Source organism: Papio anubis, chromosome 2 (assembly GCF_008728515.1).
Source record: "Papio anubis isolate 15944 chromosome 2, Panubis1.0, whole genome shotgun sequence".
Lineage (NCBI taxonomy): Eukaryota > Metazoa > Chordata > Mammalia > Primates > Cercopithecidae > Papio > Papio anubis.
The window spans coordinates 60,908,171-60,927,503 of record NC_044977.1 but is presented as its reverse complement, the minus strand read 5'-3'; the positions used below and the strand labels follow the sequence as shown (position 1 = coordinate 60,927,503).

Genomic DNA, 19,333 nt, shown 5'->3' with positions numbered 1-19,333 from the left:
AACATGAAAATTAAACAGAGGATGCAGCAACATAACAGTTCTATAAAGATAGTACATACTGGGAGTCTAAAAAATACCCATATCTCTTGACATAATTCTATTTCTAGGAAATCATCCTACTGAAATATCTAAAGAGTAGAAGAAACGTTATGAAGAAAGCCATTCTTTGAACAGAATATATAAGCAGAAAAATTTTGAAACAATCTAAATATCAAAAATAGAGGATATGTTATATAAACTATGAATCTTCTTCCATGTAAACCTGCTATTAAAAATAATGCTTAAGAAGCATTTTCAAAGGTTTAACAAGTGCTTATAACATAATGTTCAGCAACAAACAATTGTATACAAACTAGGATCTCAATTATGTTCAAGTGTGTAGAATATTGACAATGGGCATTTCTGATTTGGGGTGTTTCTAATTTTCTTGTTTGAACTTTCTATTTTATATTTTTCAAGTTTCCTGCAATAGTAATGTTTTACTTTTATAATCAAAAAACTATTGAAATATTACTTTAAATTATGCATGTGAAAAGATTACCAGGTCCAGGTGGTCATTGCACGCAGCTGAAGGTGTTAAATCTAGCTAGACTCTGGTCTGGGTCTTGAGAGCTTAATATCTATGCCCCACCTTCCCTGCCAAACAGGTTAGCAAGCTGGCAAGCTGGCAAAGGAGCCTAGCCTCTTCCTCCCTACAGGACACTGCAACATCAAAACAAAGCCTTCTAAATACTCCCCTAAGGACAAGGAAGACTAATATCTGTGATGTAGCTACTCTCTTCTGAGACATAGAGGGAAAAAAATAGGTCTCTCTCATAACAAGACACCATTCCCTTCTCAGGTTAACCTGCCATTACCTTCCAACACATAGAAGCAGAGGGCTGTTTCTGCAGCCCTATCCTACCCAGTCAGCCCTCTGTGTGCTCTCAACTGCTATTCTCACTGCAGACCACCATTTTCAGACAAAGCTCTGAAAAGTCCCTCAATGCCCAGAGCCACAGGTTGTGTTCGTGTTAATTACTACAGTGCTCAGTTCACAATATCACTTAATAAAAAGTAATAATTTTCAAGAATAGATTCACAATCTTCTCAGTTATCAGAACAGTGAAAGTGATTTATTGCTTATTGGAACAGTATTATAAATGTTGGTTTTGTTTTAATACTTCATTGATGAATCACATAATAGTTTATAAAATCATATTTTTACCTGATACACTTAGTTGGCCATGTTTTGCTGATTACAACAAACAGATGAAAAAGAATTTGAGTTATTTCCTTTTTCCTTCAGTATCTCAAAGGATGTTCACTGTGAATATTGACAAAATAGTTTATTATTATTTTCCTAGATTCTGACCATCTGTCTGCTAATCAATTCATTAGAAATTCAACTCAAAAAGAAAGTTTTTGGAGATAGTATGTTAATATACCAGTTTAGAGAAAACAACATACAATTACCTTTGCACGAGGTCAGTTGGAGAATAGTTTGAGAACTGTCTAGAGACAGCAAGATATTCTCAAGATGCTCCAAGTATCCATTCTGACTCTATGACTATTCTGAGCACAAACTCAGGATTTTAGTTTCCTTCACTAATACCTTGTAATAAAAAACCTCCATGTATTATTTATGAGAACAGTTAAGCAGATAAATAATAAAGTCTCCTGACACTTCAAAGGAAAATGAAGAAAATATGAGTAAATATAAAATCAATTCATCAGAGACATTTTTAAATTCCAGCTGTTAGAGTCAGAAAGAATCGCAGAAGATCATTTCACTCCACCTCCTGGCTTTATGCTGATAAGGTACTACGCTATCCATATGAGCGAAGATGAAGCCCCAGGTTAAGGGGCAAGCCTGTTGCCATACAGCTGGTTAGCACCAAGAAGCAAAGTGAAGTTAGATTTCAGTTTCTAGTATCCTCATACTGGCCTCTTCCCAATGAGCCAAGCTACTTCTCTTTTAAAAATAATTCTGTCTGGAGCATTAAGGGGGTCATCCGTACTGATTCTTCATGTTTTAAATACATATTGTTTGCCAGTCATTATGCTAATAAGAATACAAAAAGAAAACTATATGTAGTATCAGCACTTGAAGACCTCACAATCCAGTAAGGAAAATGTCAACATGAACAATACCCATATGATACTTGCATAGCAATATGAGCACAGTGCTGTGGGAACATAGAAGATGGAGCAATAAATTCTGCCAGGAAAGTGTTAAAAAGTTTCACAGAAGAGCTAGGCCCCAAAGGATGAGTAAGAGGTATTTAGGCAGAAGGAATGATGAGAACAAAGGCATGGATGTGAACAACATGTTTGAGGAGCAGCAAGCATACAGCATGAAAGATACTGCACATCTAAAGCAAAACAGCCTTTGCTTTTACACAGACCTATCATGGTAAATCATCCTCACAGCTGTACACATTTAGGTAATCTCTATGTTCCCCAGCCCTTCTAAAGAGCATCATTGTGTTCTCCTTGCCTGTATCCATGCTGTGCCCTCTGTCAAGAAAGGCCTTACCCTTTTCCTCTATGCCAACTCCCCACTGTCCCTCCTGATACATCTACAATATTACCTCTTCTCCAACCTCCCTGGGAGAGTTAATTACCTCTTCGTTTGTGCTCCTATAACAACTTTTACATCTCTTGTAAGAGATTACTTGAATTATTTGCTTACGTACATGTCTATCTCCCAAATAAGTCTAAAAACGGTAGGATTCTAAATAATTATATGTTTGATAAATATGAATGAATGACGTTTTCTATGGAAAGCTCAGTGCTAAAGGTGATAGAGAGATAATATGCACATACGCACTCTCAAGGGAAATAGACAGACACATAGATAATTTATAAGTAGAGGAATAATTCTTAGAATAGAAACTCCCAGGGAAACATTTTCACTCAACTGAAAATCTAACTGCAATCTACAGATTTTCACATACAACCACTTGGCATTGACTTAAAACTCCACCTAGATAGGTTCATAAACTCAGATCCTTTTCTTGTTACATTCTTAGAGCTCATAAAAGGTGGTCTGAAAAGGCAGTTCTTTGGGTATAATTTAGTCATATTAAACAGAATTGTAAGGGAGAGAAAATGACTGTCTAGTCCTTCATCACTGGGCATGTAATCCATTATAAAGGTGTTAAGCTCATTGGTAAGTGTAAAAATGAGAGGAAATGAGTCAACTGACAAAAAATGCAATAGACAATAAACTAAAATTAATGCTTCACAAATTCTCAGCTTCTCTGCCTTATTGTCTCAATTTGTTGTTCTCATAAATTATTAGAAAGTAAAGCACAGCCACTGCTCCTAAAAATAAAAATCTTATTAAACTTATTATGCATAAAACTGCCTGAAGACATTGGCTCTCCTTTGACCTCATGAGTTACTCAAGATACTCAATCCCAGGGTCCAAAAAATATATCTCATTAGCAGTACGAGATGTCAGCCGATATGTTATTAAACTGTCTGTCACTCAAGCCTTAATTCTGAAAAATACCTAGGTCACCTAATCCTTTATGCCACCCACATCTTTTCACATATAATAACAGGAACTTTAGTGCCTGGAATTGTTATTAATAATAATTCCAAAAACTCAATCATTTCTGGGATGCCTCTGAATTAATGGGAAAGAGGCTACTATCTGCCCGACAAATTGCTACCCACCGGTAAAAGATGATTGATAGAGGATAGATAGTGTATTAGCCTCCTTGGGCTATGTCATAATCCATTCAGCTGGCTATAACAAAACACCATAAACCAGGTAGCTTATAAACAACAGAAACATATTTCTCACAGCTCTGGATTCTGGGAAGTCCAAGATCAAGGCACTGGCAGATCTGTTGTTTGGTGAAGGCCCACTTTCTGGTTCACAGATGGCAACTTCTTGCTATGTCCTCACATGGCAAAAGGGGCAAGACAGTTCTCTGGGGCCGCTTTTATAAGGGCAGGAATCCTATTTCTGAGGGACCTGCCCTTCATGACCTAACTACTTCCCCCACCTCCCAATACCACCACATTGAGGATTAGGGTTCGACATATGAATCTGGGGGTTACACAAACATTCAGACCACAGCAGACTATCTTAAAAACCACAAACTGGGTGGCTTAAATGATAGAAATTTATTTTTTCAAACTTTTGCTAGCTGAAAGTCCAAGATGAAGGTGTCATCAGGGTTAGTATCTAGCAAGGCCTCTCTTCCTGGCTTGTGAGTCACTGCCTTCTTGTGGAATGCTCACATGACTTTTTCTCTGTGCACTGACAGAGAAAGAATGAAATGAGCTCTCTGGTATCTCTTCCTCTTTGTATAAGGTATTGGATTACGGCCCCACCCTTATAAGCTCATTTAACCTTAATTATCTCCTTAAAGGCCCTATCTCCAAATACAATCACCTTTGGGTTAAGGCTTCAAAATATGAATTTGATGAGAGACACAATTCAGTCCATAACAGATAGACGGATGGATGGATGTGGATGGATGGACAGATGCATGGATGGATGTATGGATGGATGCATGGACAGGAGGGAGGGAGGGAGAGAGGGAAGAAGAGAAGGAAGGAAAGAAGGAAGGAAGGAAGGAAGGAAGGAAGGAAGGAAGGAAGGAAGGAAGGAAGGAAGGAAGGAAGGAGGGAGGGAGGGAGGGACGGAGGGATGGAGTGGAATGGAGGAAGGAAGAAGGCAGGGAGGAAGGGAGGAGGGAGGAAGGATGGAAGGGAGGTTTGAATCTGGAAGGTGGATGGAGATAGGGGCCTATGAGATACTATGTTAAATGATGGTGGGGGCCAATGGCGTGGACTACAAAGGACTTAACCAAGGAAGGTAAAAAATTGAAAAGTGTTAGAAAAGCCTCACATTGCTCCAACATGCTGCACATAAACACACATGGGCCACAGTGCCTAAAATTTCATATTAATCAAAGATTCAACAAACATTTATCAAGGAAGAACTTTCTATCTGGCACTGAACTAGTGTTACAGAGTATGTTAACTGAATTCCTCGCTGAAGACATTTACATTCTAATATGGATGAAAAAAATCTATGTATAAGAAAGTTGTTCTTAACCTGAATTACACAAAGGATCACTTGTGAGACTTTAAAAAAATACATATTCCATAATCATATCTTCTGAATCTAAACAGCCTGAGGGACGCCTTGGGCATTGATATATATATAAAACATCTCTCTAGGGGATTCTGAAGCACAGCAATATGAAAATCCCGTCCAGACCTGAGATAAGCATTGGCCTTTCCTTCTAAACACTAATGACTCTAGAAGATAATATGTGAAGAACCTACTACCTCAGTGTAAATAAACTCTCTAGATGGCTAGCAATAAATGATCCAGAACAATATGAGACTACTGGGCAAGAGAAGGCATGATTGATTTCAGATAATGCACATTAAACTTGATAGAAGACATGAGATCCCTTTCTAAACATAAAAGATTATTATTACTCAGTAGGTCACCATTTTACAAGGCAGATCATTTCATTTTAAGAGCTTCCAAATACTGAGCCAACACATGGTTCTTTTTTGTAACTTTCTTCCAATGTGTCTAGGTCTATACTTTTCAGTGCATGCCTTCTCCAGAAGTCTTCAGGGTGAGGTTCCACAATGCCTTATGTCTAGAACATAGCCCTCTGAAGCTCCTGAGCAAATCTGGACCAAGGCTGATCAAGATGACTAGGCTTAGCAACAGAAGTACTTGGCAGTCTGGAATTAATTTTGTGGCCATTATCCCAGGCTTCAGTGGGTTATAAGCCCAGGGCAGCTGAATATCTGTTACACTGCAGTGTTCCTTTTCATCCCGCCTGCTGCCAGCACTCAGTCTAATCCATTCAACTGACTTCTGTCTGGGGTTCCTGTTCTCCACTAGAGCTCTCACAGGAACCCCAGCCTGTTTGGTCGGTCTGATACTCTGTCCAGTCATTGCCACCTGCACACTTCAGGGCTGGGTTCCATTCCCTATACATCTAGTCAGTGGCTGGGTGATATTTCCTTACTATTGACATGCCTGAGCTGCTATATGGACTCCTGGCTTAGATCAATTGATTCTCAGATGGGATGGTTCTACCCCCAATAGAATGTTTCAGAAACTGTTGATGACATATTTGGTTGTCATAACAGTAACATCTGCCTCCTTCTACAACATCACCACATGTTTACTGGCATTTAGAGTGTGCAGGCCAGAGAAAACAGACATCCCACAATGAAAGCACTGTATAATCCACCCAAGGATTCATTGTACTGTGTTCTCGAACACTCATATAGATGAAAAACCTCTCTGTTAGTATCTGAGCCTAGCAGCTAACTCGGTTTCATACATAATCTCAAAGTACTTTTTGCAGCACGTTTTAATATACAACTAATTTTCCAGGACAGTTTCTACTCTGTAAATAATGGGGAGGAAACTTTACCAAAAATTGTACACCATCCTGAAAATCACTTCACCAAAACTACAATGACATTCTTGCTATTTGAGTCACAAGTACAAAGCTCCTGTGACAGTCTGCATTTGCAATTTCCATTCTTCATGTAGGTATAGCATCTGACTAACTCATCATGTCTTTTAGTAACCAAGCTCAAGCACTTATGTATTAACATATATATTATGTTACTTTTAATTATTTTACACTTTTAAACCTTTATATAAAAATTAGGGCATGATATTAATTTATTTTCTGTGTGAAATTAGGTATGTAGAGATATTGTATTACCTAAAAATTATATTATCTTTGAAAGTAAAAAGGGAACTACAAAATATCTGTTGGAAAGGGGACATTAGGTCTGATAGGTTTAAGTTCAGTATTAGTCTTTATTCAGAATAAAGTGAATATTCTCAATAAACCCTGTAGATTCCAACCATACCCTTTCATGGCTTGGCCCTTACAGCTGCATCAGTTCCTGCACTTCAGCTCCCAACAAGGCATCCTGCAGGCCAAGGATGTCTCAGGATGCCTTGCAGACAAATCTACCCATTGGCAGATGCCATCCTATAATTCAAAAATAAATCCTAAAAATTATTTGTGTAATTCATTTGAATTAAAAGTTTGACTCAGCAATAATAGCATAAAGAGATTGGTTATTAGTTTTAAAACCTATATTTCAATAATGCTTTCACATATATTGATTTCATTTGATATTCACAACAACACGATGAGATGATAGAGAAGATTGTGAATTTTTTTAAATTATACTTTAAGTTCTGGGATACATGTGCAGAACGTGCAGGTTTGTTACATAGGTACACATGTGCCATTGTGGTTTGCTGCACCCATCAACCCATCATCTACATTAGGTATTTCTCCTAATGCTATCCCTCCTCTAGCCCCCACCCCCGACAGGCCCCAGTGTATAATATTCCTCTCTCTGTATCCGTGTGTTCTCATAGTTCAACTCCCACTTATGAGTGAGAACATGCAGTGTTTGGTTTACTGTTCCTGTGCTAGTTTGCTGAGAATGATGGTTTCCAGCTTCATACATGTCCCTGCAAAGGACATGAACTCATCCTTTTTTATGGCTGCATAGTATTCCATGGTATATATGTGCCACATTTGCTTTATCCAGTCTATCATCGATGGGCATTTGGGTTGGTTCCAAGTCCTTGCTATTGTGAACAGTGCTGCAGTAAACATATGTGTGCATGTGTCTTTATAGTAGAATGATTTATAAGACTTTGGGTATATTTCCCAGTAATAGGATTGCTGGGTCAAATGGTATTTCTAGTTCTAGATCCTTGAGGAATCGCTACATTGTCTTCCACAATGGTTGAACTAATTTACACTCCCACCAACAGTGTAAAAGTATTCCTATTTCTCCACAACCTCTCCAATATCTGTTGTTTCCTGACTTTTTAATGATTGCCATAGTAACTGGCATGAGATGGTATCTCATTGTGGTTTTGATTTGCATTTCTCTAATGACCAATGATGCTTTTTAATATACTTGTTGGCCACATAAATGTTTTCTTTCCAGAAGTGTCTGTTCATGTCCTTCACCCACTTTTTGATGGGGCTGTTTTTTTCTTGTAAATTTCTTTTTGCCACTTTTTAAATTATTATTATACTTTAAGTTCTAGGTGCATGTGCATAACATGCAGGTTTGTTACATATGTACACTTGTGCCATGTTGCTGTGCTGCTGCACCTATCAACTCAGCACTCCATCAACTCGCTATTTACATCAGGTATAACTCCTAATGCAATCCTCCCTCCCCCGCCCCCATGATAGGCCCCAGTGTGTGATGTTCCCCTTTCCGGAAGTCCAAGTGGATCTCTCATTGTTCAGTTCCCACCTCCATGAGTGAGAACATGCAAGCCAGTTTTCTGTTCTGTGATAGTTTGCTAGAATGATGGTTTCATTGCATCCATGTCCCCACAAAGGACACAAACTCATCCTTTTATGGCTGCATGTATTAGTATTCCATGGTGTATATGTGCCACATTTTCTTAATCCAGTCTGTCACTGATGGACATTTGCTGATTCCAAGTCTTTGCTATTGTGAATAGTGCCGAATAAACACTATGTGCGATGTGTCTTTATAGCAGCATGATTTATAATCCCTTGGTATATACCCAGTAATGGGATGGCTGGGTCATGGTACATATCTAGTTCTAGATCCCTGAGGAATCACATACTGTTTTCCATAATGGTTGAACTAGTTTACAATCCCACCAACAGTGTAAAAGTGTTCCTATTTCTCCACACATCCTCTCCAGCACCTGTTGTTTCCTGACTTTAATGATTGCCATTCTAACTGGTGTGAGATGGTATCTCATTGTGGTTTTGATTTGCATTTCTCTGATGACCAGTGATGGTGAGCATTTTTTCGTGTCTGTTGGCTGTATGAATGTCTTTGAGAAATGTCTGTTCATATCCTTTGGCTCATTTTTGATGGGGTTGTTTGTTTTTTCTTGTAAGTTTGTTTGAGTTCTTTGTAGTTCTGGGACATTAGCCTCTTTGTCAGGATGAGTAAATTGCAAAAATTTTCTCCCATTCTGTAGGTTGCCTGTTCACTCTGATAGTAGTTTCTTTGCTGTGCAGAAGCTCTTAGTTTAATGTGAGATCCCATTTGTCAATTTTGGCTTTTGCTGCCGCTGCTTTTGGTGTTTTAGACATGGTGTCTTTTGCCCGCGCCTATGTCCTGAATGGTACTCACTCTAGGTTTTCCTCTAGGGTTTTATGGTATTAGGGTCTAACATTTAAGTCTCTAATCCATCTTGAATTAATTTTCAGAGTAAGGAGTAAGGGAAGGGATCCAGTTTCAGTTACTCTATGTATAGCCACTTTCCTAGCACCATTTATTAAATAGGGAATCCTCTTTTCCCCATTTCTTGTTTCTCTCAGGTTTGTCAAAGATCAGATGGCTGTAGATGTGTGGTATTATTTCTGAGGACCTTTTGGTTCTGTTCCATTGGTTCATATCTCTGTTTTGGTAACAGTACCATGCTGTTTTGGTTACTGTAGCCTTGTAGTATAGTTTGAAGTCAGGTGGCTTGATGCCTCCAGCTTTGTCTTTTGACTTAGACGTCTTGAGATGGCTCTTTTGCTCCATATGAACTCCTTTAAAGCAGTTTTTCCAATTCTGTGAAGAAACTCATTGGTAGCTTGATGGGGATGGCATTGAATCTATAAATAACTTTGGGCACTATGGCCATTTTCACGAGATATTGATTCTTCCTATCCATGAGCATAGTATGTTCTTCCATTTGTTTGTGTCCTCTTTTATTTCACTGAGCAGTGGTTTGTAGTTCTCTTGAAGAGGTCCTTTACATCCCTTGTAAGTTGGATTCCTATGGGTATTTTATTCTCTTTGAAGCAATTAGAATGGAAGGTCACCCATGATTTGCTATCTGTTTTTCTGTTACTGGTGTATACGAATGCCAGGATTTTTGCACATTAATTTTGTATCCTGAGACTTTGCTGGAAGTTTATCAGCTTAAGGGAGATTTTGGGCTGAGACAATGGGGTTTTCTAAATATACAATCATGTCATCCCAGTTAGGGACAATTCTACCTCTTCTTTCCTAACTGAATACCCTTTTTGATTTCTTTCTCTGCCTGATTGCCCTAGCCAGAACTTCCAACACTCATGTTGAATAGGAGTGGTGAAAGAGGGCATCCTCGTCTTGTGCCAGTTTTCAAAGGGAATTTTTCCAGTTTTTTCCCATTGAGTATGATATTGGCTGTGGGTTTGTCATAAATAGCTCTTATTATTTTGAGGTACCCATCATCGTATCGAATTTTATTGAGCCGCTTAGCATGAAGGGCTGTTGAATTTGTCAAAGCCTTTTCTGCATCTATTGAGATAATCATGTGGTTCTTGTCTTTGGTTCTGCTTATATGCTGGATTATGTTTATTAATTTGTGAATGTTGAACCAGCCTTTGCATCCCCAGGGATGAAGCCCACTTGATCATGGTGATGTTTTTGATGCTGCTGAACTGGGTTTGCCAGTATTTTATTGAGGATTTTGCATCGATAAACACGGGATATTGGTTCGTAATTCTCTTTTGTTGTGTCTCTGCCAGGCTTTTGGTATCAGGATGATGTTGGCCTCATAAAATGAGCTAGAGATTCCTCTTTTCTATTGATTGGAATACTTTCAGAAGGAATGGTACCAGCTCCTCCTTGTACCTCTGGTAGAATTCAGCCAGAATCCATCTGGTCCTGACTTTGGTTGGTAGGCTATTACCATTGCCTCACTCAGAGCCTGCTATTGGTCTATTCAGGGATTCAACTTTCCTGGTTTAGTCTTGAAGAGTGCAAGTGTCCAGGAAATTATCCATTTCTTCTAGATTTTCTAGCTATTTATGTGACAGGTGTTTATAGTATTCTCTGATGGTAGTTTGTATTTCTGTGGGGTCGTGGTGATATTTCCTCTTATCATTTTTTATTGCATCTATTTGATTCTTTCTCTTTCTTCTTTATTAGTCTTGCTAGTGGTCTGTCAATTTTGTTGATCTTTCAAAACCAACCTTGATTCATTGGATTTTGAGGGTTTTTGTGTCTCTATCTCCCTTCAGTTCTGCTCTGATCCTAGTTATTTCTGCCTTCTGCTAGCTTTTGAATGCGCGCTTTTGCTCTGGCTTCTCTAGTTCTTTTTAATTGTGATGTGAGAGTGTCAATTTTAGATCTTTCCTGCTTCTTGTGGGCATTTAGTGCTATAACCCTCTACACACTGCTTTAAATGTGTCCCAGAGGATTCTGGTATGTTGTATCTTTGTTCTCATTGGTTTCAAAGCATCTTTTATTTCTGCCTTCATTTCGCTATACTCAGTAGTCATTCAGGAGCAGGTTGTTCGCTCCATGTAGTTGAGCTGTGTTTGATTGAGTTTCTAGTCCTGAGTTCTAGTTTGATTGCACTGTGGTCTGAGAGACAGTTTGTTATACTTGCTCTTTGTACATTTGCTGAGGAGTGCTTTACTTCCAATTATGTGGTCAATTTCGGGAGTAAGTGCAATGTGGTGCTGAGAAGTTATGTATATCTCTGTTGATTTGGGGTGGAGAGTTCTATAGATGTTCGCTAGGTCTGCTTGCTGCAGAAATGAGCTCCAATTCCTGATATCCTGCTAACTTCTTCTGTCTGCTGATCTGTCTAATGTAAGCTGACAGTGGACTGTTGGAAGTCTCCCATTACAGCTGTATGGGAGTTCAAGTTCCTTGTAAGTCTCTAAGGACTTGCTTTATGAATCTGTGCTCCTGTATTGGGTGCATATATATTTAGTGGATAGTTAGCTTTTCCTGCTGAATTGATCCTTTACCATTATGTACGGTCTCTTTGTCTCTTTTGATCTTTGATGTTTAAAGTCTGTTTTAGCAGAGACTAGGATTGCAACCCTGCTTTTTGGTCTCCATTTGCTTGGTAAATCTTCCTCCATCCCTTTATTTTGAGCCTATGTATGTCTCTCTATGCAGAGATGGGTCTCTGAATACAGCAGACTGATGGGTCTTGACTTTATCCAGTTTCCAAGCCAGTCTGTGTCTTTTAATTGGAGCATTTCTAGTCCATTTACATTAAGATTGTTGGTGTGTGAACTTGATCCTGCCATTATGATATTAACTGGTTATTTTGCTCATTAGTTGATGCAGTTTCTTCCTAGCCTAAATGGTTCTACATTTTGGCATTGCTTCTTGCAATGGCTGGTAAATTGGCTGTTCCTTTCTCTCCTGTTTGGGTGCTTCCTTCAGGGTCTCTTGTAAGGCAGGCCTCCAGTGGTGACAAATCTCTGTTCATTTGCTTATCTGTAAAGCACTTATTTCTCCTTCACTTATGAAACTTAGTTTGGCTGATATGAAATTTCAGTTTAAAATTTTTCTTTAAGAATGTTGAATATTGCCCCACTCTCTTCTGGCTTAGAAGTTTCTGCCGAGATCTGCTATTAGTCTGATGCCGGCTTCCTTGTGGTAACCTGCTTTCTCTCTGGCTGCCCTTAAGATTTTTTCCTTCATTTCAACTTTGGTGAATCTTGGTAATTATGTAAGTCTTGAGTTGCTCTTCCTCGAGGAGTATCTTGTATGCTTCTGTATTTCTCTTGATTTGAATGTTGGCCTGCCCCTATCATTGGTTAGTTCTCCTGGATGATATCCTGAAGAGTGCTTTCCAACCATTCCATTTTCCCTCACTTCTGCTATGGGTGCACCCCAATCAGATGTAGATTTGGTCTTTTTACATAATCCCATACAATTTTGCAGGCTTTGTCTACTTTTCTTTTTCTTTGGTTTCTCTCGCCTATTTCCTCTATTCATTTGATCCTCATCGCTGATACTGCCCAGTTGATCGAGTCGGTTACTGAAGTTTGTGCATTTGTCACTTTATTTCTCGTGTCATGGTTTTCATCTCTTTCATTTCGCTTTATGACCTTCCTTGCATTTCACTACTTAGCCATATCAATTCTTCCACTTTTTCAAGATTTTTAGTTTCTTTTGCGCTTGGTACGGAATTCCTCCTTTAGCTTTCCAGAAGTTTGATGGACTGGAAGCTCTCTTCTCTCATCTCGCCAAAGTTACCTCCGCCAGGCTTTGATCCGCTGGCGCATGAGCTGCGCCCTTTTGCCGGGAGATATGGGTTCTATTTTTGAATTTCCAGCTTTTCCTGCCCTGCTTTTTCCCCATCTTCTTGTAGGTTTTATCTGCCTCTGGTCTTTGATGATGATGGTGACGCATTGATGGTTTTGTAGGTGTCCTTCCTGTTTGATAGTTTTCCTCTTCTAACAGTCAGGACCTCAGCTGTAGGTCTGTTGGAGATTGCTTGAGGTCCACTCCATCCTGCTTGCCTGGGTATCAGCAGCAGAGGCCGCAGAAGATAGAATATTTCTTGAACAGCGAGTGTACCTTGGTTCATTCTGCTTTTGGAGGCTTCCTCTCAGAGGTGTACTCCACCCCGTGAGGTGTGGGTGTCAGACTGCCCCTCAGTGGGGGATGTCTCCCAGTTAGGCTACTCAGGGGTCAGGGACCCACTTGAGCAGGCAGTCTGTCCCTTCTCAGATCTCAACCTCCACGCTGGGGAGATCCACTGCCTTCTTCAAAGCTGTCAGACAGAGTCGCTTAAGGCCTGGCAAGAGGTTTCTGCTGCTTTTGTTGTTTACTGTGCCCCTGTCCTCAGAGGTGGAGTCTATAGAGATAGGCAGGTTTCCTTGAGCTGCTGCGAGCTCCACCTAGTTCGAAAGCCTCCCAGCCGCTTTGTTTACCTTACTTAAGCCTCAGTACGGCGGCTTCTCCCCAGCCTCGCTAAGCTGCCTTGCTGCAGATCACAGACTGCTGTGCTAGCAATGAGGGAGGCCCACATGGACCCTCCCGGCCAGGTGTGGGATATAATCTCCTGGTGTGCCTGTTTGCTTAAAGCGCAGTATTGGGTGGAGCACCATTTCCAGGTGTTGTGTGTGTCTCAGTTCCCTGGCTAAGAAAAAGGGATTCCTTTCCTTTCATGCCCCAGGTAAGGCGACACTGCCTGCTTTAGCTGGTCGGGCTGCAGCAGCTGACCAGCACCATTGTTCAGCACCTAGAAGTGAGATGAACCCAGTACCTCAGCTGAAAATGCAGGAAATCACTGGTCTTCTGTGTCACTACGCTTGATTTGAGACTGAGCTGTTCCTATTCGCCATCTTAAGGTTCTACCGTGAATTTCTTTAAGTTCTTGTATATTCTGGATATTAGTCCTTTGTTAGATGGATAGATTGCTTCTCCCATTCTTTTCACTCTAATGATAGTTTCTTTTGCTGTGCAGAATCTCTTTAGTTTAATTAGATCCCATTTGTCAATTTTGGCTTTTGTTGCCATTGCTTTTGGTGTTTTAGTCATGAAGTGTTTGCCCATGCCTATGTCCTCAATGGTATTGCCTAGGTTTTCTTATAGAGTTTTTATGGTTTTATGTCTTACATTTAAGACTTTAACCCATCATGAGTTAATTTTCGTATAAGGTGTAAGTTTTCTGCATATGGCTAGCCCGTTTTCCCAACTCCATTTATTAAATAGGGATTCTTTTCCCCATTGCTTGTTTTTGTCAGGTTTGTCAAAGATCAGATGGTTGTAGATGTGTGGTGTTATTTCTAAGGCCTCTGCTTTGTTCCATCAGCCTATAAATCTGTTTTGGTACCAGTATCATACTGTTTTGGTTGCTGTAGCCTTGTAGTATAATTTGAAGCCAGGATGTGTGAATCCTGCAGTTTTATTCCTTTTGCTTCGGATTGTCTTGGCTATATGAGTTCTTTTTTTGTTCCATATGAAATTTAAAGTAGTTTTTTATAATTCTGTGAGTAAAGTCAATGGTAGCTTGATGGGGATAGCATTGAATCTATAAATTACTTTGGGCAGTATGGCCATTTTCACAATATTGATTCTTCCTATCCATGAGCATGGAATGTTTTTCCATTTGTTTGTGTTCTCTCTTATTTACTTGAGCAGTGGTTTGTAGTTCTCCTTGAAGAGATCCTTCACATCCCTTGTAAGTTGTATTCCTAGGTATTTTATTCTCTTTGTAGCAACTGTGAATGGGAGTTCACTCATGATTTGGCTTTCTTTTTGTCTATTAACCGTGTATAGGAATGCTTGTGATTTTGCACATTGATTTTGCATCCTGAGACTTTGCTGAAGTTGCTTATCAGCGTAAGGAGATTTGGGGCTGAGATAATAGGGTTTTCTAAATATACAATTATGTCACCTGCAAACAGAGGCAATTTGACTTCCTGTCTTCCTATATGAATGCCCTTTCTTTCTCTTGCCTGACTGCCCCGGCCAGAACGTCCAATACTATGTTGAATAGGACTGGTGAGAGACAGCATCCTTGTCTCATGCTGGTTTTCAAAGGGAATGCTTCCAGCTTTTGCCTGTTCAGTGTGATATTGGCTTTGGGTTTTTCACAAATAGCTCTCATTATTTTGAGATATGTTCCATCAATATCTATAAAACCCTCGCTGTCAATATTAGACAGATCAATGAGACAGAAAATCAACAAGGATATTCAGGACTTGAACTCTGTTCTGGACCAAGCAGACCTAATAGACAGCTATAGAACTCTCCACTCCAAATCAACAGAATATACGTTCTTCTCAGCACCATTTTGCACTTATATTCTAAAACTGACCTCATCATTGGAAGTAAAACACTCCTCAGCAAATGCAAAAGAAAGGAAATCATAACAGTCTCTCAGACCACAGTGCAATCAAATTAGAACTCAGGATTAAGAAACTCACTCAAAACCACACAACTACATGGAAACTGAACAATCTGCTCCTGAATGACTACTGGATAAATAACGAAATTAAAGCAGAAATAAATAAGTTCTTTGAAACCAATGAGAACAAAGATACAATGTACCAGAATCTCTGGGACACAGCTAAAGCAGTGTTTAAAGGGAAATTTATACCACTAAATGCCCACAGGAGAAAGCAGGAAAGATCTAAAATTGACACCCTAACATTACAATTAAAAGAACTACAGAAGCAAGAGCAAACAAATTCAACAACTAGCAGAAGACAAGAAATAACTAACATCAGAGTAGGACTGAAGGAGATAGAGACACAAAATCAAAAACCTTCAAAAAATCAATGAATCCAGGAGCTGATTTTTTGAAAAGATTAACAAAATAGACAGCTAGCCAGACTAATAAAGAAGAAAGAGAGAAGAATTGAATAGACATAATAAAAAATGATAAAGGGGATATCACCACTGATCCCACAGAAATGCAAACTACCATCAGAGAATACTATTAATACCTCTACACAAATAAACTAGAAAATCTAGAAGAAATGGATAAATTCCTGGACACATACACCCTCCCAATACTAAACCAGGAAAAAGTCAAATCCCTGAATAGAACAATAACAAGTTCTGAAATTGAGGCAGTAATTAATAGTCTACCAACCAAAAAAAGCCCAGGACCAGACAGATTCACAGCTGAATTCTGTTAGAAGTACAAAGAGGAGCTGGTACCATTCCTTCTGAAACTATTCCAAAGAATAGAAAAAAAGGGACTCCTCCTTAACTCATTTTATGAGGTCAGCATCATCCTGATACCAAAACCTGGCAGAGACACATCAAAAAAGGAGAATTTTAGGCCAATATCCCTGATGAACATTGATGCAAAAATCCTCAATAAAATACGGGCAAACCGAATCCAGCAGCACATCGAAAAGCTTATCCACCACAATCAAGTCAGCTTCATCCCTGGGATGCAAGACTGGTTCAACATACGCAAATCAATAAATATAATCTATCACATAAACAGAGCCAATGACAAAAACCACGATTATCTCAATAGAGGTAAAAAAGACCTTCAATAAAATTCAACACCACTTCATGCTAAAAACTCTCAATTGTGTATTTCTATATCTGTTTTAAAAAGGAGAATCTTGAGGCTCTGAGATTCTGATCAGCTCAGTCACAGAGCTAGCAGGAGAGCTGGGATTGGAGTCTACACCTTCAGAAGCCAAAAGCTGTGATATTTTTGCTTACATAACACTGCCTCTACAGTGAGACAAGTAACAACAGGAGGAAAAAAACAACAGAAAGAACAAAATAAAAAGAATCAATATGAGATGCTGAAACATCTAAATACTAACAGGGTAATGGTAATTTCTGAAAGCCTAAAGAGGAAAATTCCACACCACAATCCAAGAGATCTAATTAAGCAGGCTATTTTGTCACCTGAATACACTCTTCTATTACAACCCACCACAGGTCACATCTTTGCACCCATTGTATACAATGCCTGTGTGCACACACAAATGGTTCCCAAAGAAGACACTTAAAAATAGCTGTGCTGCCCTCTACTGTTGAAAAAAGAGCAAGCATGAAAACTGCAATCAGATTTGCTACTTAAGTTGTGTCACTAAGCTGATAAGTGAACAGCAGCAGAGTGCTACAAACATTATTTCATTATTATCAATTAGTGGTTCAATAGTAACTTTAGCATTGAAATAAATATTTTGACATTAATGAGATCAGTTTATTTGGCTTAACAAAGACAATATCATAATTGTTTATTGTTGGTGCTATCCTTGTTACTTGGATTGTGTGTTTAAGACTAGCTGAATAGACATGAATATTCAGTACTTAAAGCTAGTTTTCAGACTCTTGTAATGTCAGGGCTAAATAAACCTTAAGGGTCACATAGAGGTAAACGGATGTCTTACACATGACAACTCTGATCCATAGGCAGCAGCTGCCTGGAGAAATGTATAAATAAGGATTTGGAGACTCTATCCAAGCTCAGTGACAAAGAAGATTACTATTGATTAGTAATGTCTTCCAAGTAAGAGAAAGTGAGATAATGCTATATGTGCAACATCCATCTGTATCTGGGCTAAATCAGACTGCCATCCCTAGGCTCATCTGATCACTTTACAGATGAGGAAATCAAGGCCCACTGAGATGAAATTGCTTGTTAAAGATCTCATTGCTGCTGGAAATTAGGCTGGGTCAATCCTATTACTGGGTATATACCCAGAGGGATATAAAGCAACTCTACCATATAGATACATGCACACAAATGTTCATTACAGCACTGTTCACAATAGCAAAGACATGGAATCAATCTAAATGCCCATCAGTGACAGATTGGATAAAGCAACTGTGGTACATATACACCATACAATACTATACAGCCATAAAAAAGAATGAAATCTTGTCTTTTGCAGGAACATCGATGGAGCTAGAGGCTATTATCCTCAGCAGATGAATACAGGAACAAAAAACCAAATACTTCATGTTCTCACTTATAAGTGGGAGCTAAATGATAAGAACTTATGAACACAAAGAAGGAAACATCAGACACTGGGGTCTAGTTGAGTGGGAAAGGTGGGAGGAGGGAGAGGAGCAGAAAAAATAATTATTGGGTACTGGGCTTAATTCCTGGGTGACGAAATAATCTGTACAATAAACCCCCATGACATGAGTTTACCTATGTAACAAACCTTCACATGTACCCTGAACCTAAGATGAAAGTTTTTAAAAAATACCTGTAATGTGAAAACCCTTTACTAGTGGGATTAATATTGTTTGGGCAATTGTCATTACTGTAAAAGTGGCTGTTAATAGCATTTTCTACTTGCTGTGTGCTGGGCACTGTACTATATTCTTTACTAATTATTACCTCATTTAATTATCAAAGACTCCTTTGGCGTTGGATGTTATTACCCTTGTTTTTTTTTAAAAAAAAAAAAGAAAGAGAGAGAGGGAGGGAGGGAGGGAAGGAGAGGAAGGAAGGAAAGAAGGAAGGAAGGAAGGAAGAAGGAAGGAAGGAAGGAAGGAAGGAAGGAAGGAAGGAAGGGAGGAAGGAAGGAAGGAAGGAAGGAAGGAAGGAAGGAAGGAAGGAGGGAAGGAAGGAATTAGGCCAGATCAAGAATTCAAGCATCCTGTATTCTGGAACATTCTTCTTGCCATTAGATATAAGTTTCTTAGCTAGACCTCCAGGAATGGAGGACAAGACATTTCAGCCCAAACTTTATAAAGTAAAAAGTGTGTTCATTCTCAATACAGCTTTAAGATAATTCTTTACTGTCACCAAGGCACATGTTTTCTTCTTTACACAGACCAAAAGGCTTTGTGAAAGGTAAGGGCACAGGCAAAGCCTTTTCCTCTTACAATTGATCTTTTTGATGATTTGTTCATAAAGAAATAGAATTTCCCATTGTGGAGTCATTTCCATGGTTACCTATTGATTTCCTATAGGAAGCATACTGTTTACATGGCCATCAGGTCTTTATTGTGGAGGGTAAATCACCCTCTGAGTTTTCGCTTTATCTGCAACCTGAGGCATGTAAAAATGAGCTCTGCAAAATTACCAGAACAAGATAAATAAATGATTCATGCGAATTGGTTTTGCATGAATAAGTGATTA

General features: G+C 39.1%; 1 long non-coding RNA gene across 10 annotated transcripts in view; it reads right to left on the bottom strand.

The window, feature by feature from the left end:
• Nucleotides 1-19,333, bottom strand: part of LOC110742272 — a 478,176-nt gene that overhangs the window by 152,193 nt on the left and 306,650 nt on the right. For all 10 annotated transcript variants that reach the window (XR_004181876.1, XR_004181888.1, XR_004181892.1 and 7 more), the window contains exon 4: nt 1,208-1,306. This is a non-coding gene — a long non-coding RNA (uncharacterized LOC110742272). The remainder of the gene's footprint in view (nt 1-1,207; nt 1,307-19,333) is intronic.